The sequence below is a fragment of the Trachymyrmex cornetzi genome, unplaced genomic scaffold (genome assembly GCF_001594075.2).
Source record: "Trachymyrmex cornetzi isolate Tcor2-1 unplaced genomic scaffold, Tcor1.1 scaffold321, whole genome shotgun sequence".
NCBI lineage: Eukaryota > Metazoa > Arthropoda > Insecta > Hymenoptera > Formicidae > Trachymyrmex > Trachymyrmex cornetzi.
Genome location: NW_017297908.1, coordinates 470,821 through 496,750, shown reverse-complemented (window position 1 = coordinate 496,750; position 25,930 = coordinate 470,821). Strand labels below are relative to the sequence as shown.

Sequence of the window (25,930 nt, the reverse complement as noted above, 5' to 3'; positions counted from 1 at the left end):
CCCCCCCCCCCCCCCCCCTCTGTCTTAAAGTGAGAGAATTATTTACTCGCTAATTGATTTGGTCCAAATGCGTCGTGGAATTTGTTATTAGGAATAAGCTGCAGCGTATTTAATAATATATTTCTGCGATGATTCTCATTTACGATATTTGAGATGTTAATAAGGCAATTATGAGAAAATGAAGTGGCGATAAGTAAAGTCAAGTTGATGATAGATTATATTTTGTTTTTTTTCATTCGTTTCCGTCTGCAATTAAGTCATAAACATCCGGCGGTTAATTGAATTTTTATTCTCACGGCGAGACAATTTGCGAATACGCTCTTCGCAGATCGCGAAGCAAAACGATTACGTGTCATCGATTCGCACACTTTCGTCGCGTTCTAGTTAACCATCTGTTCGAGGAAAACGGGCGGTTAAAGTAAGGTGAAACCGCTTTATACAAATAAATGAAGCTAAAATAGGATAGGTTACATTAAAAAAAGAAGTACTAAATTTTAATAAATATTAATAAAATATTTACTAAATGTAAACATTTATTTGATACCAAAAGCATTAATTTGAACCATCATTTTTTTATTGAGTAAATATCTATTTATTGCAAGTAAATGTTTATTTAGTGTTTTACAAAGAAATATGTATTAAGATTAGTAATATTTTTTTTAACATATGCAGTCAACTCGAAAAAATGTTACTCAAAGGTGTCGTTCAAAATCTTTTGATTATACATTTTATTATTCCGCTTCTTCGTTGTTTCATCTTTTTTTTTTTTAATTTATTCGAGATCGCTCTTTAAAGTTCTCTTCTGATAAATAAGCAAATGCTTCGTCAGATCTCTGCAGAGACTGCGTAACATCTGTGAAGTAGGTTCTTTACGTTTATTTCTATCCTATTTACAATTCCACTTATAGGAATATTAATCAGCGTGCATCTATTTACAATGACAGGCGAGAATTCATTAATAGCCGAGGATCGTGATTGCACATCTATTCGTTGCGCACTATTTGTGCCAGCGCAACGAAACGACATTACCTACTATTTAGCTATTCATGTACGAGGCATTGAAAGTCAGAGTAGTTCGTATAATATACATAGTAATGACGCGTATTAACGATGATTCCTTTGTCTTTATCGATTCTTATCATAAAAATTCCGAAGTCGTTCAAAAATTCTCGCAAAAGAGCTCCATAATAATCCACGCCGTAATAATCCGCGACATTAATTTTTTAATAGACATATTTTTTTTGTATAAACTTATTTTGGCGACGCGACTCCCGTAATTAGCTTCTCGGTATGCTGGAGGGTGAAATATGTCCCGTACGCCGTCTCGGAGGGGGATTGCCCAAGAGGATTGCGACAATGTCGGCATTCCTCGTCGTATCCCTCTGCTGCGAAGTTTCCCTTTTTGAATTTCGCCTCCTCTCACGTTCCTCTGCCACTACCTCCTCCTCCTCCTTCTCCTTCTCTTGTTCGCCGTCGTCCCGCCGACTCGTAGTCCTTGGAGCTCCGCATGCACTTTTACGACGGATGGAATGCAGCGGTTGTGCCGTCGCCGCCGTTGCCGCCGGTGTTGATCTATCTAAGCTCGCTCGCGAATCATGAAACGTACACGCGCATGCACACGCGTGCGGCACGCGTGTGCGTGAGTTCTTCATCGCTCTTTCTTTTATTTTATACTTGTACACGTTGCCGCTCGCTCTTATGGCATTCGCGAGGTTACGAGATTACTCGCCCCGTTAATCCTTGCCTCTCGCGAATTGCGACGCCGAATGGAATTTTATCGTTGCCGGGAACACCGCTTTAATTACCCACTTTCAATCGCGATGGTTTTAAACCTGGCGTACGGCAGTCTGCGTCCTCAATCTATGCCGAATCAGCTCGTAATCGTTCGAATCTCACCCTTTCACGAATTTTTATCCGTCGATACGAAAGTCTTCGAGTGTCCCCCCACCATAAATATTTAACAAAGCCGTTGTTGAATAAGCTACTGATTTTGTATCTCGTTAATCATGACGTAAACGTAAGCGAGAAATGATTAATCAAGTATGAATTGAGAAGGATTAGTTTGATGTATTGGCAGATGTTGTTTTACAAGGGTGAATAATTTTACAGAGTGTACTCTCTAAATCTGAACCAGTGGATAATCACTGATATTAGTGCCAAGTATGCCCCTGGTAATCAGTGAGTGAAATGTGAAATTCCTAACCTAGCTAACCTTTATTATGTGATCTAATTAATCTTATTTTAGTGCATAAATTTAATGAATATAGTATTAGAAGATTGAAATTAACATATAAATATCAATATTTTAGGATATATAATGCTCAAACCTTTTTTTTTTTTGATTGAACTTCACTGATTATCCAGTGCCAAATACGTCACTGGGTAATTAGTGAATAGTGGCCTACTTGGCACTGATATCAGTGGATAGTCACTAATTACTCAGTGGCATATTTTGGCACTGATAATCAGTGAAGTTCAACTAAAAAAGGAAGAATATTTGAACATTACATAACTAAAATACTAATATCTACACGTTAATCTCAATTTTCCAATACCACATTTATTGAATTTAAGCACTAAAACAAGGTTAGTTAGATCACACAATAAAGATTAGCTAGGTTAAGGATCTTACATTTAATTCATTGATTACCAGTGATATACTTGGCACTGATTATCCACTGATTCAGATTTAGAGAGTACATATAATACTGATGACATGTTACTTTGAAATAAAAATCACCGTCATGTTAGGGATTAGCTGAGAGGAACGAAAGCGGCGTGTGCAATTTCGTGCGTGTGTCCGTTGGATTAATACGACCGTGTGGGAGCATGCTATTAAACCTGATCGTCGCCTTGCTGGCAAAAGTGATTTACGATCCTACTTAATGACTACAATGTTGAAGGTGCCGCGCGAAGAAATTGGTATCGATTCACGGTTGTTTCGCGATCCCCAATTTGTTACTCACTACCGTGAGTGAATAAATACTATTCATTATCCTTATTTCCCTTCATTATCACCCCGTTATTTCTTCATTTCTCGTCGTCGTAAAAACGCGGCACGATCGTAAGAGAGGCACGTTTGCGTTGTGAGAAACCGGAGATGTATATCGCCTTAAAGCGAATTACGCAAGCAGTTAACTATTCGGCGGGTAAGAGAACCCGAGAATCTCGAGGAAGATCGAGCATCAAACGCCTAAGCGCACTCTCGTCCCTATCTCTTGTAACTAAACGTTCAAGCCTCGCAACTCACGTCGTCGTTTTACGTAACGAGTTCACGGCGAGTAGACTACACGGTCGAAACGTCTGTATACCAGGTGCTGTTGCTCAAGGTATCTTCTGAGAACTGCCTGATGTCAGACGAGAGCCACGTGCAAATCGTGGTTAATGGGCGTGATCGTAAAAAAGTCGACGAGTGTCTTTTAAACTTAATTCGAATTGATAGGCCAATTTGCCACGTCAGACAATTTGACGTCGGTCTGCGGAAGGCCAGAAGCAGTTTTGCTTCAATGAATTAATATGTACGCGTCGCTTTGATCGAATATAATTTTCGTTTTTTAAAACAATTGTTGAATGCCGATATAAAGTCGAATCACGAATCGATAGTATTCAGTATACGTATTGTATTGGAAACGTGTTGTATTTCTACGAAGGTTGTCAGGAGAAACTTTATCACTTCTGTTATCATTGCGACATGGTTCAATTAAAAGGCTTCCGGCACTAGCAATCGTCTGACTGTGTTGTGTTTCAGGCCGATAAATGGAAACGCTTGGTCTTGAATAATTTGTGCAAATATATTCTCGGGTATAATCGTTTTTACGTATCAATTCCAAGTGATTTAAACGAAATGATAATTGAACGAATATGACAGAGCAATAATTTTTAGTTATATACCGGAAAAAATTGTTTGATATAAAAAGTGCCAATATTGAACCAACACAGAATATTCGTGTGTATAGGGGAGAGTTGCCGAATGCATACCACTTAATTTATTTTTTATTATATTTTTCATTTGGCACTGTTTTATATAAACAAATATTAAAAAGAAAAAAAGGCGTTATTTTGATAATTACTTTCCGTTTTTTTCGAATTTTTATGCAAATGAACATTAGAAACTGTAGCTTGAGACATTTATTATTTTGGATATTTATTATTATTACACGTTTAACTTTCCACCAATAACACATTAATTTGTTATAAGTCTTTTCGTAATACGCTGCAAAAGGTACGATTTAGGCAAATCTGGCAAATCGGTCGCCTAAATCGTACTTATACATATTTTTATCGTGTTTCCTTTGAAAGTATCGAATTTATGAATGAAGACAATTAAAAGTATAAGATTAATAAAAGAAATCGTTAACTAATACCTAATAATTAATTAATATCTAATTTTAATAATTTATTGAAGAAAATCATATATTTTTTATAATTATTAAATAATAATGAAAAGACAAATGACACCAAAATAAAATTGGTTTAAATATATTTTTATACTTGACATTTATATTGATATCAATTATAAGTTTTATTATTGTCAGTTATCAGTCTTATCTTGTGATCGTACACTGAGAAAAATTTCCAGACTTTATCCATTCAAAATGTAACAAACGGATATTTCCGATAGATTTTGATCGTATATTTAAGACTATTCGATGAATTTTAGGACTATCGGATAAAATTTTCTTAATATTTTATTAGATATATATATATATATAAGTCCTAAAATTTCATCGGATAGTCCTAAATATACGATCAAAATCTATCGAAAATATCCGTTTGTTACATTTTGAATGGATAAAGTTTGGAAATTTTTCTCAATGTACGATCTAGGAAACTTGATGGATTTTGATGAGATACAATTTAGGCGACCAGTACGCATTCGGCAACTCTCTCCTACATAGTTTTGTTATCTAAAAAATATGTGTTCCAATTCTAGTTTTGAGCCATCTGTACAAAAAGTTAGATCTACATATTAAAATTAAGCCTTGTTATTAAAACAGTGCGTTGTAATTTTAGGGTTAATTTTGTTGCCTCAGTATTGACACTTTTTATATCATATCATTTATTTCTTCTGAACTTAATTCTTTTCATTGACTGGAAAAGAATGTCCTAATTAAACCAACAATGATCCAACAAGAATGGCATTTTAATAAGGTCAAACTAATGAGACTTTCTGGTTTTATCATAATTGGAAATTCTATTTGGTCTCCTCAAAATGTTATTTTTCTTGTATTCTTTTGTTAGTTTAATTAGAACATTTTTTTAGTGTACAATTAATGAAAAGGATGAATTGTAAAACAGAAATAATTAAATAATTATTAATTGGCAAAGTTACTTTTGTTTCACGTAGAATGTTTATTGAAAAATCTGAGATTCCCTAAATATTTTTGTGCCTCGAATTTCACTAGGACCATGTGGGCGTTCAATGTCACGGGCTTTGTAGGTGTTACGGGCCTGTAACCACGATGCAAATGCGCCCGGTGCGGAAGCTTGTTCTGACATGTTACATGACCTTGAACTTGGCACTGAGTGACCCGTTTGGGAACTCATCCTCCTTTCGTTTTTTGCACGCATGAAACTTTTGCTTTCACTTCTTCTTGCACCGGATTCTTGTTCACGTCGTTCTCAACGCACGCGATGCGGTCCGAAAGAAAGGAGAGCGACAGTCCGCCGCAACATCTTCCGACACAGCTGCATCGATCGTGATAAACGAGAACACTTTCTTGAAACGTGACAAACCCTGTAACTTGATACTTTATTCATAAATTTAGTAATAGAATCGTGTACATTTCTGTAATCCCATCTGCGTTGGAACTCCAACCAAAAGCTGATAATATAACATCTCTGTAATAACTTCACTGACTTAATATCAATGGATACTATTCAATTCACAAGTTAGAGTAGCAGCTGCGGTAGCAAGCCTTGCCAGAGGATTCTCGGAGTACGGCACTCATTGTTCCGTGCAATCTTGGCACGGAAACCAAAGTGATGCCGCGATAGGCGTCTAAAATGGTCCAAATTCTTAGGATTATACGCTTGGGATTAGACGCTCGAGCACCGTTCATATCTTCATCAATGCGCCGTGAAATTTTATATAAATTCTCGAACACGCCTCTTTCTTACAACGAATTCGATCGGATGCACTCAGTACGCACTGATGCATATTAAAGCCGTTGTATATAAATTGATGTAAAGATATATGTTTATTATAAATATAATAACCGGTTAAATCGAAAAATTTGCATTTTACTTCTACACTCAAATTGATTCGGCGTTATGAAGGTTATAATAAGACGTTTTTAAACATCTATATCTTGTTATATTTGCTGGGTTTTAATTAACTATCCAATAGCTGGAGCATACTTAGTGGTTTATTTTATCGGATTATTCCGTAAAAGCTATTAGCTTTCTAAAATCATAGCTATAATAACATTACGAGAATAGACCCAAAAATATTTGGGTTATGACCTACCTCAACATCCATGTAACATTTTAGCACAATTATTCTGGTTTAAATCTGTACAATGGCGTTAATAATATCAGTATGCACTAATGCGTCCAATCGAATTTGCTCTTAGTTTTTTCATGAACATTGACTTACGCCGTTTCGTTTTGTCAATAATCAAAGCTTGTTCGTAAACGTGGCTCGCGTGATCGCGTGTTATGTTACTCCAAAGAAGTAATTAAATAGTCAACTCCTGTAGCTATATCTGATTCAGATTTGTCTTTGCTTTTAGATAAGCCGAGTCGATAGTATTAGTGGAATAGCACCGTGAAGTAACACTGTGTCTCGTGTGGTAATATTTTCGGAAAAAAACTTGCCTCCCTAAATGACGTTCATTAAACACCTTTATTTCAAAGCTTATCTCTCTTGAATGTAAATTATTTTATCTCGCAGCGAGGGACAAGCACAGATAAGAAGTTATATAGCGAAACTTGCGCTTCTTTCATGGCACTTCATTAAAATAATCACGATGTCGCGAATATTATAAGTATACACACATCTATTACTGATACTAAAAATAAATTAAAAATAAAATAATAATTAAAGTCAAAGTAGACAATTATTTTATGGATATACTTTATTTTAGCTCTAGAACTTTCTTTATTCACAACGTTTAGGCTTGAAAAAGTTAAACAAGTGTTTAGTCGTCAGATGGTACTATCTTGTCATGTCACATAGAATTATATAACTGAGTATATACACAGAACCGGTCTGGGAATATGTAACAGACGCTACGGTGTCCTCGATAGCTCGATTCCCCATTCTATCGAAATGCCAAAGTTAATGATAATGGATGGGAATGAGGTTGCGAGTATGCACACATATGGCGATGCTTTGTATCCTCCTAAGTTATTTTAGTGCCGTTTACTCTTCTACAAACTTTACATGTCTTTAAATATATAATTTCGATTACGCTGTTCTCTATGTACTTTGTAATGTTCGCGATTCGACTAAATGCATACGTTAATATGGATGTTGCAGTCGATATAATCGTGTATACGCTGGTGCACTTCAATTCAACAAGGCACTGTACTCGTGAGAACAAAAGGCGAACACTGTAATTGGGAAACATGCCGAAAGATGATTCCGCCGTATTCATTGTATTTACTTCGGATAGAGAAAGGCAGAGTTAGGAGGCCAGGCTTAGTTGTAAGAGATTACATATTAATGGCAAACGTGAATGGTAAAGAATTATGTAACGTGAGTTCTGAAACTCTTTACCTACGATGTCTGTAAATTAAATCGTAAAGTCTCGAGAGAGCGATTAGTCCCGAATTAAAAATGAATCGATTACGGAACAAGCGAATCGAGTGGAATTCTTCGCTGGAAATGGATCCACTCGGCGAAGGGTTAAATTCCCCAGTCCCTCTTTTCGTAGGTAGATCGCAGTTGAATGGTCCGGTAGGATATCAGAAAAGTATCCCTGACTTCTTGCAATAATTCTTTTTCCCTTCCTATCATTTCTCTTTTCTTCGTTTCTTGTCTTTTTCTCCTTTCCTCGTTATCGATCGGAGTCTGCGAGAGAAAAAGATATTTCGTGCATATATTTTAATTTAATACTTGGTTAACTTTTAAAATACTCATAAAATAACTCATAAAATTTGTCTACTTTTATGATGGAAAATTATTTTAATATCTTTGATTTATATATATATATTCAGATAGCGCGAATCATCTCCGATTACTTGGTCATAATATTTCATTTTTGTTTTTAATACATATTATGTTTGTATACGAAAAGAACAAAATTTGCTAAAGTATCTACACTGTTAGAAAATTTATTTTAAATTTAACATACTTTACAAAATGTATTAAAGTCTCTCTACTCAAATTTATGTACTAATTTAATACAAGATAAATATGTTAAAAGGTATCACAAATATTATTTAAGAAGATAAACAAAAAAGTAATACTGACACAGTTTGTAAACAAATCGTACAAATATATTTTTTTCAATAAAATTAACATTTATGATATATCAAATCAATACATACTTTATTCATTTATCTTAAAACTTACATTTAAAAACATTTTTATATTATTTTCATTTACTTATCAATTATTTTCACACTAAGAAATGTTGAATATTAATTTAACACAAACTATTTAAATAACATAATCACATTATGTTAAAAAATTTAACACGAAAGTTTAACAAGGACTTGATCATTTCTAACATAAATGTTTTATTATTATATAAAAATTGAGCTCATCAAAATAATTATATAGAAAACTTAAGTATGATGAGCAATGCTGCAAAAAGTTTTGACATTTTAACAATCAGCTTAAGCGTTTTACATAATTATCTTGATAGTCCAATAAAATTATTTTTAAACTTATATGTAGTTTAATTATATATATATTTTTTAGTAAAATCGTTCTTTTCGTGTATATAACATTAAATGTGTTCAAATATCTACGTGAGATCTTGGGTTTAATTTAGTCGTATATGAATATTCGTAATTTAGCAGTAGCACTCAGAATGAGATAGTAAGGGCCAAAGAACGAAATCGTGCATCAACGGTTCCGCATTGCGGACCACCATTTACGCGCAATCTTCCGTCATTGAACTCGTCTTCGTCCTTCTTACTGCGTACTTTACTAAGACTTTCACAAGCCCCTGACGAGTATTCCTCTTCTCAGAGGGGCTTGAGCGGGAATAGTTCGTGGTGGAAGATAGAGCCGTTGAATTATTAAGGGTGACGTGTGCGACTCGCTGCCTGCAACGTGGGGAGCATCGTCACGGTCGTGTGTCGCCGAGAACCTCTTCGTTTGTGCTAGGAATCCGCGACGCTCAATGTTACATCAACCTGTCGGTTTCAATGAACAAATAGAATTTAAAATTGTCTTGCATATTCACTTCCAAGTTGTCATTTTGTAAAAAAAAGTGAAAAACCATTTTTAAGCTTGCAGAAAAAAAAGAACACTTTAACATACCTCTCAAGAATGTCTCTCTTGGTAGAACTTAAAAAAATTCGATGATTAAAAATTATGCAATTAATAAGTTACTTTGTTAGATATCAAAGGAGTAATAATAACTTAATCTGTCAAGATGTTATATATAACATATTTTTAACTTCCACACGTGTTCAAAATGTAAATCAATTCATTTTTATAAAGTTCCATGGTAAACAACGTCCATATTAACGAGAGTATGCAATTATTAAACAATCAATTTAAATTTAATTCAAATTTAATACATTTTCTTGAGTTACATTATTTAGCGCTTTTGTTTTAGTTAAATTAACGACATATTGAGTTGACAGTGGCGATCTATAAAAATGTTTAACTTTCTGCCGGCAATATGATTCTTAATGGCACCATCGATATTTCGATTGTTTAGGTTTCTGACAGATCAATTTAAATCAGTAAAAAAATAAGTAAAATACAATCCAACTTCTACGATAAAAACTTGTTGAAGTATACTAGAATTTTTTTAGAGTTTTAAATAATCCGGAACAATAATAAAAATTTTGCTTTGTTTCTTGAAGACACTTATTATTGATGGAAAAGTTAAAATTCCATGTTGTCGGCGAAAGGTTAAAAATAACTAACTTAAATTAGATACATTACGAATTTAACAGTATATCCTTCTTAAACTAAACGACTATAAATAAATAAAATATTTTGTTGGGGTACTAATTTGTCCAAAATATTTCCGATTTGGGTGACATTAACGCACAGGCTTCATGTCGCGCTTGCGTTGACGAGACAATGTTAAAATGACGTGATGCAATAAATGATTCTGAAACGAATAGAAGCGATTTTAAGGGACACAAGTATTATATCCTTCGTCTACAGTTAAGCGAGTCATACTGGTCATATAGTTTCAGGTCATCCTCCACTTATATTGTCTCTAATTGCGACGCTCATTAACGCAGATAGTAATGGTTGTACGTCCTCGTTAAACTCTTTTACCACATTCAGCAATAGCATTGCTGTATGAACTAATATCTACCTAAGGAAAAGTATGAAAGATATAAAAGTACAGTAATTGAAAAAAATCTGATTTTCATCACCTTCACCATTACCAGCTCAAATGGGTCGGGGATGTATAAGTAATCGTTCCAGTTGAATAGAGAAGAAGCTTAATAAATGAATTTATGATCTAATGAGTACATCACGCATCGTCTTGCTAATCTTACCTCCCACGCGATCGCTCGTCCAGCTAATTACATTACATCGCCACATTCACCACCCACGAGGTGCGTTTGCAAGACGAAACACTGCGATGCAGCGTGGCGGTTAGTAATTAGGAGTTCCACTTGAAGCAAGAGTTCCCTCCGATCGCGGGAATACCCTGGTAGCAAGTCAGTTAATAATTTACATTCGCTGGAATCGGCGTTTTTCATTGTCTCGTGAATCGATCGTTGTACGCCCGCTGCGCTTGATGTAACTCTAAATTACATTGTATCCTTCCTACACGTAACGCGCGCGTCCTCCACCTGCGCGTTTAATTTATGATGTGCAATAGCGAGATCACGTGATTTGCAACCGTGTCTGCGTCGCGGCGTGGGAAACGTGATCTATCCATGGGTAGGCCGACTTTTTATCGGGTCGCCTTTTTTTTTTTTTCTACGACGTCGCCGACGCCTGACGCCGAAGCTGCACAAAGCAGCAGTGGCGTACTCACGATTTCCTAAAATATCCTCTCATAAATTTTCAAGCAGCCTGAATCCTTGCTCGGGTCGAGCGTGTCACTCGCAAGCCACGTCCTTTGGTAGTAAGTAAATTACTTCGGCGGTAAGACTCGCGGCATTGCAATAGCGGATGAAAATTTGCCACTCGCTGAAACGACCCAACGACGTAGTAATTCCGCATTAAACATTGTGCATTTCACTCAGATAATGTCCGTTTCTACTAATGTAGATTAACTTTAATCTTGGTTTAATCTTACTTTTCATCCTCTTCTATGTTCTAAGAAGTAAAAAAGGGTAAAGAATAAATTAAACCGAGATTAAAGTTGTAGAAATTTGTAGAAATGGACATAAAAGAAATGCATTAATTTCGTTTAAAAAGAAACAAAGTAAACGAAGGCGGCGAGCCGTGTCTCTAAATCGTGACCAGCATGCTCATAATAACATATAATCGTCGTCGCCCTGTTCTATAGTATTATTTCCTCCGCGCGTATACGACAATTACATAATTTCACGCATCTGTTGTGTCGTGTCACGACTGAACATTACACCCGTTAGATATTCTCTGACAAGCGATGGGAAATATTCTAACGGAACGGTCTGACTGGTAAACGAAAAGCATAAAAGCAAAATTTACTGTTTCGCAGTGGAAGTAGAGACACTTAGGATGATTCAAAGTGATTATCTGTCGCCTCCAATACTTTTTCCACCGTGGATTTTTGCGCCTCGTGCTACGCTCGATTCGGCGAGGAGGATTTCTGCGTGACACGAACTTAAAGCCTTGGATATGGATGCAAGAGAACAGTGGTGGAGGAGAAGAAGGAGGGAACGACTCGGATGGAAGGACTGTGGGAGGGTGAAAAGAGGAGGAATATCAAATATGCTAGGACAGATGCATGGTCCCACAGTAGTTTGCCATTCTTGCCGGTTTCGCTCTTTCCAATATATACTTGTTCCCTCTAAACGTTTTCTCCTCTCCCCGTTTCCCTCTTCTTACAATCGCCTCCCCCTTCTAGTCGCTCTCTTTATCCGGTCACCTTTGTCCTCGATGCTCTCTCTTTCTTATCGTGCATTTCTCGCGCCTACCTCCCTCGCGAAGCCCTCTCGATCGGCCTTTTTTTTTCTCTTTCTCGCGTAATTATAGTTTCCACTGTTGCATGCACGGTTACATATAGTCCACGATAGCTTGGGGATACTTTTTACGACGTTTGCGACGTAGAAAGGTTCATGTTTCAAGAACGTGCATTTTATTATCTATTTACGTCGGCAAAAATTTATATAATTACGCGTCTCGATTTAAATTTTTGAAAGGAAACGGAATAAAATATTTAAGCAATACGTGTATTTAATTTTTCGTGTTGCATCTATCAACTTAAATAAAATCATGACTACAATAATTAATTATAGCCCGAGTACAGCTGAAATTATTTGCTTTATTTTATCTTGAGATAACGATCTGTATTTTTGTAAAACGACGGAATAATCGTGAGTTTATTGCTGTCTCGTAAAGGTATAAAGAAAAGAAGGAAGCTCGATTTAGTTAGTGCTTAAAATCCGGCTTAATGATTATGACGGGAAGGGATACCATCGCTCATACTCTGGGTCTTTAGAATTTATTCTTTGTGGATAATCCGGATTTAAATATTGAACTTTGGCTAGCTTTTTCCATCTCGTTCATCGCCCAGCAACTTGAAGCCACTTCCATACGTTGGTCTTATAATATCTCTCTCTCTCTTCATGTTTGCTTCCTATATTAGTCAAATATTTGATATCTTCAAAGCCACGTCTTCTTTAATGCATTACGTGGGCAGAGAAAAAGGCAGACTTTATCGCAGGAACAAAATTAACGGGAAAATCCTTAAATTTGACTTACTCGGTTTTTTATTTTCCGATTAATTTGTGGTTAGATTTAATCTGGTAATATACAAATTGTATTTTTGTTAGCTACGGTTAATTACTGAACTAATGGTAGTGAGTTGAGTGAGTAACTTTTAAAGTTGTTACATTATTATCAATTTAGATTAAACATACACTGAAAAAATGTATGTAATTTAACATGGAAATTACATGTCTATGACCGGAAAATTATCTAAATATGATTGGAAATTTACAATTTCCAGTAAATTTCCAATCATATTTATATAATTTAAGTAATTTTTCAGTCATAAACGTATAATTTCTATGTAAAACATTACATGCATTTTTTTCAGTGTATAGCTAGAAAATTTTTACATTAAGATCATGTTTAGTGAAATTAAGTCTAAATCACAAGTTAACCAGAAAATAAAAAATCGGGCCTTAGAGAAAAATAACTTAGTTCAACTTACATCCTTTTCCTGTTCGGGATTAAATTAATTATATATTTTACAAAATTTTCTCTAACAGAGATCTATGCTTAAGTCGCGTGATATTTGACTATAATTCAAAAATAATTGCATAATGAAAATGAAAACGAACGCCACATCTTAATTCTCTGCGCGAAAGCCTCATTTCGAAAGATTAACTTGGGCAGATTATGGCTTGAGATTTAAGTCAACGATACATCGCCCTGGATGATGATCTTATTTGCGCGAATTTAGATTTATAAGGCAGATTTCAGTAAAGGATCGGTTCGAGAGGACTGACCTTTATTATACCCGCCGAGGCAATCTAGGTACAGAATAAGCCGCCTCGCCTTTCGAGGTGAGAAACTGGGACGGGCTATCTGCTTTTCCGAACTTTATTATTCCAAAGCGATAAGTCATGCATTCGTAACGAAACAGTAAGCGAGTTTTCTGGCAAACGAGACGAGAAAATATCTTTATCTCCCAATTCTCCCGAAGCTTCTTTCTCCGGACCGTGTTTGGTTTACCAACCGACGCGTTCCCGCGGGTCCTTTACAAAAGAACAAACATTCGAAATTCTTTTCTACCCGCCCGTCCTCCATCTCGGTGGTACCTTCTGATGCCGCGGATTCGATCGAAATCCACTTGCAGTCGTGGCGCGGATTCGATCCCCGAGATTCGCCATTCGGCCTGATACGCGCGGCCAAGGCAAGGGAGAGAAAGAAGGCAAGGCAGAGGGTGGCAGTAATAATGGTCGCGGTGGTGGTGCATATACATGTGTCCGTGTGGCGTGTACACGTGTGCGGGCCTCTTTCGACGGGCACGGTGAGAGTCGACGTGCCGGGGGTGGAGTGGCGATTAATTATGCAGAAAATGCGATCGATGGAGGAACGTGCACCCTTAAAATATTGATACCACGAACGGTCTCTACTACCATAACCGCTCTCTATACTATTCTCTACCCTCGATCTAACAACCGCCGAGGCCGCGACTCGTAGCGAGGGGGCTGCCACCGTTTTCGCAGACTCTCTCGATTGTTCTGTTCTATACCTGTAATATCGAATCCACCCAAGTGAAAAGTAATATTCGCCTCGGGTAGTGGGCGTGCGTTCGGAAACCGTCATCTGCTCGCTTTCCATATTTTATACATGTGTATACCTTATTATTACAGCGACGGGGTAGTTTTGTTTTGTTTCTGGATATCAGACGCGTAGACGCTTTAAATCTTCATATATACGAGGAATCTCTCTTGTTGAATTTTAACGCAATCCTCGAATAAGACTATCCCGTGTTTCCATCTTGAAGACTCTACTGTAACTAATAATCTGTCATAACTAAAAAAAAAAAAATTGTCTGCGACTGCGGCTTTGGTTGCATAAGAACCTAGCAGTTCAACATCGGGTTATTCCATTTCTCTTTATTTTAAACTTTATACGAGGAATTCCCCTGTTGAATTTTAGCGCAATCGTCAAATAAGCGTCGTCTATCTTGCGCCCCAAGAATCTACTGCAACTAATGTATCATAACTGAAAAAAAATCGTTTACGACTGCGACGTAAGAATCTAGTAATTCATCATCGAGATCTTCCATTTCTCTTTATCTTAAACCTTCATATATACTAGGAATTCCCTCGTCGAATTTTAACGCAATCGTTGAATATAAGTCTCTCCTATCCTGTGTTCCCATCTCGAAGAATCTTCTGTAACTAAGAATCTACTATAACCAAAAAAGAAAAAAAACCCCCGCCAACGGCTTTGGTTGCGTAAGAACCTAGCAGCTCGATATCGGGAGCTTCCATTTTTCTTTATTTTAAATCTTCATATACTAGAAATTGTCCTGTTGAATTTTAAAGCAATCGTCGAATACGTCTATTCCGCGTTCTTACAGAATATCATAACTAAAAAAAAAAATCGCCTACGACTGCGGCTTTAGTTGCGTAAGAACCTAGTAGTTCAACTTCGAGATCTTCTATTTCTCTTTATTATTTCTACGACGAATCGAGAGTTAACCACAGCTTTTTTCGCTTGGTACAACCGCGACTAATAATGAACGACGGCGATTGCGAATAATGTGGAAGACATAAACAATATTCTGTATATTCGCCATCCCTCTCTCCCTCTTCGCGGTGGCGTTAATCGTCCTCGCCATGAAGTATCCCGAGAGAATTTCCTCTTATTTCACGAGAGAAGAGTTAATAGGAAAGTTCCGTCCGGGCGAGATTTCCGCTGTGGAACTTCTAAGTTTGTCAATGCCGCGGCACGCCATCGCTAGCACATGGGAGGAACGGAGAAGATTGCGGGGGAAAGGGAAGCTGGGGAACAGGCATTTTCACACTTTCCTTCCCCGAAGTTGGAGAAACTCGCCACGAGGAAAGCCCGACGCGCCAAGCCTCTCGCATTTTCTGTGGTACATTGAGCGGAACGCCAAGTTCTCACGGTTATATCGTTCCAATCAAAGGAAAGGCGATGCAAATTGTATTCATCTTGAAAGGAATATCTTTTTGTCGGTTATCATTGTTTTACTCCTGGTGTTACCTGTAATGCAAGTATAATGTTTGAATACCAATGAATAATGCGTGACAAAAAGAAGTCCACCACTTGTTTCGTTTATAATGTTGCGAAATGGCTGCTTGAAATCGCAGCAGCGTAATAGTGTTGTAGAAGTCAAGGCTGAAACGAGAAAACGTTTTGAAAATTATCGCTGATAAGCGAGTTTTATGTTCATCGAGAAGCTTTAAAATTATAATAGTGTTGATAAAATGTAAACACGTATATATCAGAAAATTTACAGCACCGATTTTTTTAACTTCCGGGTCACGTTTCTGCGATACGATAAAACCTACTCAGTAATACTCGATAAATGGATGATGATGGCGATAAATGGCTCGCAAAGCTATTGAGCAAGTAGAAAAGACGAACATTATACAATATTAAACAAAATATCTTTTAAGACCGTAATGTGAACACACAACTAGGAAACGAAAGTCTTAAAGGACTAAGCTGGATCTTTAGGGCTTTAAATAATTCGGTGTGAATTTATTTACATAGGTACCCAATTCTGCAAACTACATGTCGAATTTAATTTTCAGTCTAGAAACTCAATTCTTAACCGAACTAGAATATAGTAATATCACAAATTAATTTGACAATAAATATCATTATTGCACACACAGAAAAAATACATCTGTAGCAAAGAGTAATTGCTTGTTTTAAGTATTTTAAAAGTTTATATCCGCAAATCAATCATAAGTTTCTTACAAGCGTAAAATTTATTCAAAATATATTCTGAAAATCCTAGTAAATTTAATACTTCAATCAAGATTATTAAATTAAAACAAATTCGATTTGCTTATATGAAATCGTTTCTTCGTTCAATTTTATAATCTTTAAAAGAAAATTTATTCTTGTTTTATACTTAATAGTGAATACATAATAATGAGTTTTCTAAAATTTGTAATAAGTTTATTTAAAAATAATTGTCAAGAAAATATTCTTTGTAAAAGATAAATATTATTTAAAAGGAAGAAAGAAAATTGAGTAATCACTTTTCTTAGCAACGAAATGATATTTTTCTGTGTGCAGCATTTGAGAATTGTGCGTGAAAATGAAAGTCGTGTTACGAGAATCCTGCCAACTCTTTTATAAACATGACGTTTTCTTATTTCTCGAAATCGTGTATATTGATCGCCCCACATGTATTTATATCGTATCGGGACGAAAATAAAGTCGAGAATTGGCACGATTCAATGGTGAACGCGTGCCAGAAATATTGGGCGGGACTGACCAGAAGATCTCGGCCGCTAAATCGCATTCATAACTTCCAAGCATACAGTTTTAACGAATTTGAATACGTCGGATCTGCTGGATAAATCATTCTCTTCACGTTCGCGCATTACACGATATACGACTTACTGTATATTTTCGCAAGTGCGCGGGTTCCGGGGACCGCAAACGTGAGTATAACTCGCCCGAGCACTTTTGACGTAAACTTGTAATAGAATTATCTTCGTGGCTAAAACGTGTATACCGGTATTAAGATGCGACTGAAGGCTGAAAGGGTTAATTACGACATCTCGTCGTATCTGTTTACGGGAGTCGCGGCTCACAACAACCGCTGGCGAAGCAGTGGCAATAAATTCCTCGAGGTGGAGGTTTCGTGGTAAAAACGTCTTCGCCTGTGAAGAGGACTTTCTCGCGAAAGTAGCTCGCGCAAAGTGATCCTCAAGGAACGAAGAAATCGGCGCGGTTACTGCTGTTTGATCGTGAACGATGGGAGCGTTTTCGCGTGGAACGCCCGGTCGCACGATCGTGAAGACCATTGTCCTCGCGCCGGAGCCGGTTTTGAAAGCTAGAAAAAATCGTCGCCGATACGAGGGTGGGGCGGAGAGGGAATGGAATAGAGATGGAGAGGGAGAAAGGAAGAGATAGAAACAGTCCTCGCGGAGGACTGTACTTGCCTCTTCCTCGTAGCTGGATGAAAACGATCCGAGGAATCTTTCTCACGACCCGGGGGCATCTTGGGACCGCGGTGTCGAAGGACTGCGAGTTAAATGAAAGGGAACGAGACCGGCGATGAACTATCTTTCTTCGCTCGCTCCGGGACATTCCACTCGTTTATTACGATGTTGTTTACTCGACAGTCCCATTTTCGGTCGTGTACGTTCGCGCGAGTTTTCCCTTGGACGCGGAGAAAGAACGTCGATCATCGCGTAACGTATACAGAAAAGACGGTTTTGAACTATTAGATTAGTGCAAAAATTCTCAATGCCCGATTTATTATTCAAAGTTCAAACAGCTGCAATTTTGTTAAAAATAAAATAAAATCTAAGTCATACTCTATCCGATGAGAGAATTTAAGAATCTGTTTTTTAAATTGTAATCGTTTTGACGGAGTTATGAGCAATCAAAGTCAAAATAGTCTTTTTATTTAATTCGCAACAATTCAGTAACAAAAAATCGTATTACATTACATGTTTCGGTCTCTACAAAATCATCTCTCTGGTCTTCATTAACATATTCATAATTTTATCTATTTCTTCAACTGCGTTAAACTAGTATAACATTACCTGTTCATATACGACTTTCACATCTGAAGAGGCTCAATCGTGAGACCGAAACATGTAATGTAATATATATATAGAGAACTTTTAATTATTTATAGAATATTATATTAAATATACTTCTGATTTGAGAGAGTTTTAAATAATTTTCTCTTTATATTTAACTCTTAAGTGCCCTGTATACTCTTGAAATTGACATTTTCTTAAGTTAGATTGTTTAATTTCATTGTTTTAATTAAATTAACGATATATCGAGCAGTGGCGACCTATAAAAATGTTTAAATAAGTAACTCAAATTCGACATTGATATGAATTTAACAGTACACGAATATGAAAATAATTCTGTTGCACCATCAAAATAATAACGTAGGAATTTCAAGCACAATAAGCAATGTTGCAGAATATTCTGACGTTTTAGCAGAGTTTCAGCGTTTTATACATAATTATTTTGAAAATTATTTTCAGATCTGTATTTAGCTAAATTTTGGATATTTTAGCAAAAATATCGTTTTTCCGTTATTGTTCATTAATCTCCATTAATCTGAAAATATTCAGAAATTTTTAAAAATTAGCTCGTTGAGCGACTCGCGTCCGTTTCGATGTTGAGAATCCTGATCATTGCAGTCGTGATTTCAGTTTCGTCAGGCTCGCCACCGTCCGTTTCGCTGTGAGACGATTCTTCTTTGTGCGTGCTTTTTCGTCATGACAGTCACGAGGTTTGCCACGTGCTTTTTTTTTTTGTAGAAAAAAGACTGAGCTTCACGACCGTTTCTCTCGTTTTTACGCCTACGGAACGAAGCACATTGAGTAACGATAAATTCTCTTTCCGCGCTTCCTGGCTATCTTCCTTCGCGTCTTCTTGCCGCTCTCTCACGTACTCTCCCTTTCCCTTATGAAGCCGCTCGTGATTTCCGTTCATTCACCCTTTCCGGTCATCACCCTCTCTTCGCGCGCTGCCTCCACTGCTCTCGCATTGTTGTCTCTTCGCAAACTCACTTCCGCGACTTCTTCGCAGGATCGTTTACCGCGCAGCATCTACCTCCTAATAAATAAAGATGAATGTGTTACTTTCTTATTTTTAACAAAAAGTTGAGAAAGAAGACAAGATCGATAATATAGCGTGTATAAGCAGAGATTTACTTTTGAAAACTTTTTAATGACTATGAAGGTCTTCATAAGCGCGCAATACAAGTGCAATTCGTTCATTTATACGGATAAACTTTGTATTTCTTAAGGGTACTTGCAATTGTCGACTTTTTCACAGCTGCTCCTGCAAAATTTTAACAAGCTGCGACAATTTTATCGCCAATTTCAACTTTCGCAATTACGCTTTCTCCGAGGGTGGTGTATAAAGTGATTTCACTGATGGCTTCGCGGAAGAAAGATATGTTGCACTCGCAAATAAGAAACATGAAAACCCTTAGGCTCCATGAAAGATTTATCGTCGGTCGACTCCATGCAGAAAATACATCGCGTAATCGCTGAGTTTGTCGTATCGCGTTTAGAAATGTTCTCACAATCGGTCGTTCGTCATCGTCAAAGTGAATCTCGCCTTAACGCCGTACTGTAATACCATGATTCACGTGACGCCTTAATTTTGTTTTTATAATCCGATCGCGCGCCGCATCGCTAACTCGATAAAAGTCAGTAAACATCGGTACACGTGAGGCTTATTTCTAGAGGAGGGATTGATTAAACTTTAAATGGATATTCTTATATTAGACAAACATTAAATAATATCTATGGTAAAAATAAATGTGTGTATCGTTTGCATTTTACGCAACCTTCAAATTTTCTTCGAGCTTGGTTGAGTCAAGTCGAATAACTTGCCGAGGCGATTTAAAAATAGAACGTCTGGAAATTTATACTATTTTAAGATCTCCGACAAGAAATTCGTCAGCTTCATTTCGGATTAACAGACATTTGTCATATTTTATTAGGTTGGATAAAATGCGATTGTGTGGGATTAATTGACAAGCGGTATTGTCGAACTCATTCGCATTGTGCAGGACAACAAGGTTGGCGTGTCGAGTAATACGGTTTCCTCTTAAAAAACAAGGCGAACCAATCGAACCAGTTTCCGTGGAACGAGCAACGTGCACGATATTATCTAATTTCTGAATTATTTATCACACGTCGCCCTTCTTCCATTGGATTGTGTGCTGTTTTCGCATTTCGGTATCGATTTTATGGTATTGATTGCTAGAAACGAATATTTAATTATTTTTTTCACGATTCGTCATGTTCCTGTTATTATGTTTGCTGTGTTTATTAGTTGAACTTTCATTTCGTATAAACATTACACAATCTAGATTTTGACAACTTCACTCTGAAAAATAACAACATCTATATAATTCTCATTGTGTTAATATTAATATCAATATGATGTGAATTTAACATCATGGGTTTAAATTCAAACCATGTGTGTGATGTTGTAATATAAACATCAGAGATTTAAAATTCATACTATATTGGTTGAACGTTGAGACGTTAATATTAACAATATGATGTGAATTTAACACTATAAGGTTTTAAAATCACATCATGATGGTGTTATATAAACATCAGAGATTTGAAATCCACATCGAGTTGGTATTAATATTAATACGAACACAGTGAGAATTAGGTACGCCTTATACACTCTAAAGCTCACCGAGAGTACACTGAAAGAAAAGATTAGCTGCTGCAGAAAATTAGATGGTAAAATATGGCATAACATTTTTAATTGGCTGAGGCAACCAATTAAAAATGCTATGTCATATTCAGCCAATCTTTTTTTTCAGCGTATCTTTGCCAAGAGCACTTCTCTGACAAAATTTCGTTTGAAATCGTCGTTAAACTGTAGGTCTCATATGACTGTACAACCAGTATGCGCATCACAGGCATATGAGAGAAGTCACCACGCTCGGCTACGAGCAATAGGACTGAAGAGAACACTGTAAAAAATATCGGTGTGGATTTAACACCTCTAGTGTGAATTCAACATCGCATGGGTGTAAAATTCACATCACAGGTGTTAAATCCACACAGATTTTTTTAGAGTGTTGAAATGATCTACATTATTTCATGACGATTGTTATTAAAAATATTTTTTTGCCGAATATTAATATTATTCATTAACGGACTCCTGTAAGAATATAATACTAACTTTTGCGTTCAGATATTTTGAGGTGGATTTCAAATTTATGAGTTTGTGGCAAATCGTGACATATAGCATCACGTTTACGGAGAAACCACTGTGCTGGATGTCTTTCACAGCCACACTCATTTCGTCGTGCAGGAATCGAGTATACGAGAAGGACCGAGGGATCGATAACGCGGATAATCGAACGTCAAACGGGGACGTGACCGTTTGGGCCCTCCGCCCTCGCCTCGAGCATTCTGGTTCCTCTCCAAAGTCGTGAATAATATCGCGGATCGTGCTCGATAACCGCGTTCTTCGAGTCGTCAGGATGGATTTCGATGGCGCGAAGACACATCGATGATCCGCGTGAGAAATGTTCGTCGATCTGAGTGAAGCAACATCTAATCTGTTTCATTCTGGATTCAATCTTTGAATTAATAAACAATATTTACAGATACTGTATCGTCTCATGTTTTTATACAGAGAATCAGCGATTCGAATTAGTTTGTTATTAAATGATTTATTTGTAAAACGTGATTTTTTTCTGCTTATAGTCCATTCAGTTTGTCCTAATAGATATTTGTTTGATAATTTGCTTAATATTTGCCGGTCCAGCGTACTGTATTTTTGCTTAAAATGAATATAATTTAACGTTTTTTTTTCATTTTGAAGGCCAAAATACGAGGAATAAAATTACGTAATTTAAAATTATGTAAAATTGTGGAAAACATTTGTTATCAATAATTTTTTACAACGGAGTTGAGGAAGATGTCCACTGGATCCGTGAATATCGAATTACGGTTAAAAGTTTCTCTAACAAATGATTAATAAGTAATATTGTGAAGATGAAAACGATATAACTTATGGTATAATTAGCGTAGTTGGACTATAATATTACTGGTTGCTAAATTTACTCAATAGCGGGATGGAAACACACGCACGCCGAATGGTGTTTCATTCGGTTATGAGAAATTGGATATTTATACTTGCGCTTGTGGCCATGGCGTTGCGAAATTAGCAATTAACGTTAACAGCGCTCGTTGTATCTCTATCGCATGGCTTAATTCAAAATAAGACAGAATGATGTTCGAAACGCTGACAGTGAATTCTGGGACGTAGCCAGAGTCGAAGCTAATACCATTAACCCAACAATCGCTAAAGTGGCAATTAGACTTCGAAGACAAAGCCGTTTGTACGACACTTCGGAACTGAGATTCCATATATATGTGCAAAATGATACGAGATGGAAACTGGTACACGGCGATGGCGAAAATATATTCCACATTTTCATGAAAACGTGGATTTACGTATACGTATGTTACGAATGTTATATCGGTTTTTTATTATCGAACAATTGCGACTTTATTTCGATTTAATTAACAATATTTGTTTAATTATTATTCGAATTAGAAATGTCTTTCATGGATTATAAATAGCTATTGGTTTTTCATAGTTTGTCAGAGGAATTATTCGAGGGTGGATAAGATCGACATATGCTCACGTACAAAGGATATATCCTTAATGTAAGTCTTTGATACAAAGCGCAAGTCTGTGGTACAACGAACGCTCTAAGCGGAGGATTTCCTTTATGAAAATAGGATTCAGCGGTACCGGTAGATCCTCCAAGTCTTAGCCTGTCGCTCCGACTTAATTGCCAAGATTATCCTTATGTAAATACATTTCTCTATCGCAAGTTACGCGTCGTGGTACCTAAGACAGTCCCGTGATAAGGAGATTGCGAGCTAGCTTGGAAAATAATCGTCGCGGGATGTTGAGGTGCCGTGGTACCGACTTTTCGCAACCCTTAGTCGATGGTGGTGGTCGCCTTCAACTTTCTCGAAGCTCTTCGGCTGGTCGCGAAGGGTAGGGATCGCTGGTAGAACGACAGGGGTGATCGGTGGTGGAAGAAAAGCGGTTGCCCTCGAGAATTCTTCCCCCTCCCGGGGGTTATGTAGGTGTTAATCGCGACTTGTGTGCAGCCCGCTGAACGTGGTGGAGAACATATACGGGGCCCAAGGTATAGCAAGTAGCATAATATCGACCGTAGATGTTGTTGATGCAAACGGTAACCATGGGTGACTTGAGCCGATTGACCAATTGCAGTCTTCACGGTGGCCGTGCCCGACCAATCGTCTAGCGGTACGCTGCCGGTTTTTTGATTGGGCGATACCAGGGATAAGAGACCAGTTCGAGGCCATCGAGACCCACAAATGAACGTGGACATACCAAGTGGAGAACATCGGTCTGCTGCGGTGCGAAGTGCCCGTCGTTCTTCATCATCCTCGTCCTCGTCCACATCGAACTTGGTCGCCGTCGTCGTCGGTCATCTCTCCTCCGTGTGTGACGCGACCTTTGGATAACTATTCGGATTTTGTGTCTATTTCTCGGTTGTCCTGAACATCTTCTATGTAAGATCTTTTTACAATCAGCTTTACAGTCGTTCGTTATCCAACACGACTACCGCACGCCACTATGAACGCACTTGATATTTCACATTGTATTCTGCTTTATTATCTGAAATCTCTCAATTTGATAAAACCGTTGAATTTCCGTCGTTTTCTTTTTGACAAGTTTTTTTATATACATTAGTTGTACGCAAAATGGGATTAGCTTTAAAATAATATCTTTGATTGCTTTAAAATAATATCTAATATCTTCAGATCCTTAATTTTTCACTTTAGGTATACCATTTTTAGGATCTAAAGTCAAATTTCTCGAATCTTTGATTCTTGCACAAATACTCTCCCATTTAATGTATTATATATATTAGCTATATCATTTTTAGATAGTATTTTTATTGAATTATTTCATTTCTTAATCAAGCCTTATCGTTTGAGATATTAGAGAGTTTTAATAGAATAATCTTGTATTTTTTGTACCTAACTAATCTTTCTAGCTTTGGCCGAACCAGTGTAGAATTTTGCAAATACATGTTTTTTTTATATACAATATTTCGAAATCGTTGACTTATTAGATAGATGATTGGATTGGTTTTTCTTTCGTTCATTTTTCTTGCATTTCGATTGTTCTCGAGAGTACTTAAATCGATCGACTCGGCTCGCTTGCGATTCGGTTGAAAAGGATACGTCGTAGAACAGCAGATCGCAAACTAACAAAGTGGATTACAGTGTACTTTGAGCCTCAACACTTTTCGTTGCTCGAGCGCGTATTTTGCATCGGATTCGCTCGCTTTCAGCCACCACCACCATCACCACCACCACTACCGGCAGTCAGCACTGTCACTGCCGACCCCTCTCGGTTGATCTATGTGTTTGCCGGAGCGAAATTAAGTTATTTCATTATCGCACGCCATTGTAGCTAGTCTCGTCTGTATAGACATACCGTTGTTTCGGCGCCGGGGTGGCTTCGTCCGTCTCGGAGAAAAAAACTCGCACGAGACACATCACGAGGATTCTATAAGTTTTTGTTTCACTCACGATTAAGTGACGTATTATTCATAAATTCGATACGATACTCTTTACGATTTATCTTATTGTTGTCCTTTTCGCGTCGTGAATTTGCGATTCTCTATGGAAAATTAAGACGCATTTCTCAATTTTTAGAACTGTAAATAATATTTTGTATGTAAGGCTGTTAGGAGTTAAACGCCTTGCGAGCAAAGTACGTTCAAGTCAATAACATTCAACGCGTTATTGGAATGAAAATAAACGTTCGTCTCTCGACATGTTTTGTATACCGCGAGTGTACGCGGAGTGTGTCGCAATTTTCGCTTAGAAAGTTCCACAATACATGCGCGTGTCTCCTCCAAAAACGACAGTTTGGCGGACAGTCTCGTCTTGCTGAGCTCACGTCGTTAATTGTGGCAAACCGGTCGTAACTTTGTCGTGTTTTGTGTTTCAGACGGGTGGAAAGCTGGCGTTGATCGTAGAGTAATTTACCTCCGTGTCAAGGTGAGTTGATAAAATCGTTTTTACTCTGAGAATTACCCGATTCGCAAACTTGAGAGAACCCGACGAAGTTAGAGTCAGGCAATATCGAGTCTTATGTGTCGGTGCGATAGATTATAATTAATTTATCACAATAATGCACTGAGAAAAATGTTAAAAGTGGACGAACCAGAAGATTCTAATTATATTAATTAGAATTTAAGGAGATGCTGGAATGTCCTGTTTTACCATTAATTTTTAAAGACTTTTCTCTTATTTGTGTTTATGTAATTGTGTTTATTGAAAAGTCCTTCTCCACAATTAAAGTATCGATAACAACACAGGCTGCCAGCTACAATTTAATGCGAAAAATGAAAGAAAATTAAAAATTGTAGTT

General features: G+C 37.1%; 1 protein-coding gene across 1 annotated transcript in view; it reads left to right on the top strand.

Moving 5' to 3' along the window:
* Window positions 1-25,930, top strand: part of HnRNP-K (Heterogeneous nuclear ribonucleoprotein K) — a 134,371-nt gene that overhangs the window by 10,632 nt on the left and 97,809 nt on the right. Inside the window, exon 2 of the mRNA XM_018509931.1 lies at window positions 25,508-25,557. The gene's annotated coding sequence lies outside the window, so the exon portion shown is untranslated. The remainder of the gene's footprint in view (window positions 1-25,507; window positions 25,558-25,930) is intronic.